The sequence below is a fragment of the Nannospalax galili genome, unplaced genomic scaffold (assembly GCF_000622305.1).
Source record: "Nannospalax galili isolate Female #2095 unplaced genomic scaffold, S.galili_v1.0 scaffold1021, whole genome shotgun sequence".
NCBI lineage: Eukaryota > Metazoa > Chordata > Mammalia > Rodentia > Spalacidae > Nannospalax > Nannospalax galili.
The window spans coordinates 770,441-772,907 of record NW_008344095.1 but is presented as its reverse complement, the minus strand read 5'-3'; the positions used below and the strand labels follow the sequence as shown (position 1 = coordinate 772,907).

Genomic DNA, 2,467 nt, shown 5'->3' with positions numbered 1-2,467 from the left:
CTTTCTTATGCACGTGCCATGGAGAGCAGGGTAAATGGTCTTCTGATCCTTTTCACTAAGATCAAGTTGAGAGTGTGTCTCTCTGTAGCCCCAGCTGGCCTGGAACTCACTGTGTAGACCAGGTTGGCCTCAGTCTCACAGAGATCCATTTGCTTTTGCCTCCTAAGTGCTGAGATTAAAGACCTGCGCCTCAATGTCCAGTACGCTTTAAAAGATTTTTTTTTGTCTTTTGTAGACAGGGTCTCCCTATAGCCGCAGCTGTCCTGGAACTCACTATGTAGACCAGGCCGGCCTTGAACTCACAGAGATCTGCCTGCCTCTGCCTCCCGAGTGTTGGGACTAAAGGTGTGTGCCACCAGGCCTGGCTAAGATTTTTAAAAATTATATATATTTGTTAACTTATGTGTATATGTCTGTGTGAGAGTATACTGCATGTATGCAGGTATCTGAGGAGGCCAGAAGAAGGCGTTGGGTCCCCTAGAGTTGGAGTTACAGGTATCTGTGAGTTGCCCAGCATAGGTGCTGGGAACCCAACTCTGAAAGCCAATGGTTACCCACCAAACCATCTCTCCAATCCTGCAAATATGCTTTTAATATACCAAAAAAATTGTGTATCTTTTAACATCCCTCCCCCCCACACATACACATACATATAACCCACAATCAAGTCTGGAGAGATGACTCAGCAGTTAAGAGTACTCGCTGCTCTTGAAGAGGACCCAGTTTGGTTCCAGCACCCACGTGGCAGCCAATAACCATTCCTATCTCCAATTCCAAGGCATCTGGCACCCTTTTCTGGCCTCTGAGGGCATTACATGCATGTGATGTACCTACATACATACAGGCAAAACACTTATACACATAAAATAAAAATAAATAAAATTAAAAAGCCGCACAGCACAGGGAAATATTGAAACAATGAGAAATATAACTAAAATTCAGATTTTAATTCAAGAAAGGGTAATTTTAAAAAGCCACAGTAGTGAGTTCATGTGTGTAGTACACTAAACATAGGTCCTTTGAATCCCATCAAGGGATGTGATAAGATCTGACATAGTAGGGTGGAGTGTGTCTGGAATGTTTGCTGTCTGGAAAACAGTGCCCAGGAAAAATCAGGAAAATAAGAGCGTGAGGCTGCTTCACGCTATACACTTGGACTCTTTAAAGCAGCAAAATGCATTTTTAAAGCCAGAATTAATAGAAACCAAACCTGGCTTCGCTTGTAACAAAGTGGTGCAGGGAAGACCGAGTGATCCCCCTGGTCCTGAGGTTCAGAAGGTCTGGAGAAACCCATATAGCTGGGTGGGGCTGGTGGTATGGGGCTCTTGCCAAGCCTTGTCTGGATGCTGGCAAGTTTCCAGGAGCTTTCCCAACCTGAGACCAGCAACTGAGATCAGGCCGTGGAGGGGGATTAGAGGAAACCTGAAAGGGAGACAGGAGGTGGCTCTGCTCAACAGCTGCTCTGGCTAAAGTGAGGTGCTGAGCAGACCTCAGGCACTCTGGGAGATGAGGGAGGAGGATTCACAGTTCAAGGCCAGCCTGGGTAACTTAGGAAGACCTTGTCTCAAAAAAAAGGGGGGGGGTTTGGAAAAAGGTCTGGGTTGCTCAGTGGTAGAGTACTTACCTAGCATGTGCAAGGCCCTGGGTTCCATTCCCAGTACCCCCACCCCTCCAAAAAAGGAAAATGAAAAAAAAAAAAAAGAGGGAAATCAACCCAGTAGAAGCTCATCATTTTGATAAGAAGCATACTTTTCGTGAGAGTGCTATACTAGGTGCAGGATGTCCTGGACTGTGACTGTGACATGGACTCTGTCCACCACCTGTGACCTGTCCAGGAGATGCTCATCATAAGAGGAGGAGGGTAGATGAACATGGCAGGGGCCAGGGTGACCCTGGGAGTCAGGTGGCTGCAAAGGGCCACCCACCTGTCTGGTGCCACTGGGAGCTTGGTGGCCTCCCATATTACCAGGGACATGCTGCAGGGGCCCTATCCTAAGACCCCAGAAGAATGGGAAGCCTCTGCCAAGAAGTGTAATACGCATTTGGAAGGCTACAAGCCTTACCCGGATGATGGCATGGGCATGGTGAGTACCCAAACCTCCCTGACCACTGCCAGCATGAGAGGGATCCATGGTATGAATGGGACCACTCAGACCTGAGGTTGAACTGGGGTGAACCAATACACCCAGACCTAGACATGTATATCAGGAACTGAGTGAACATGTCCTCTACACCTGTTTCCTGGAATGTCATGTGTGAGCAGCTCTTTGGCTTCCTGGCCTTCATTATTTTCATGTTCTGGGGTAGGTTTCCCCACCTACCAGCCTGTGAGGTCAGCCTGTGAGGTCGTAGCAGTACTCTTATAATAATCTGTACCTGGAATGAGGTGGTTAGTGGTCCCACCAAAGAACCTTAGCTTGTGGTTCACTAAGATCTGAGGAGGCTTCATGGGCTTTTATGCCTCTAA

The 2,467-nt window shown here is 47.6% G+C and overlaps 1 pseudogene; it reads left to right on the top strand.

Annotated features, from left to right (window-relative positions):
* The first annotated feature begins 1,871 nt into the window (after positions 1 to 1,871).
* LOC103739881 lies at positions 1,872 to 2,467 on the top strand (annotated as a pseudogene).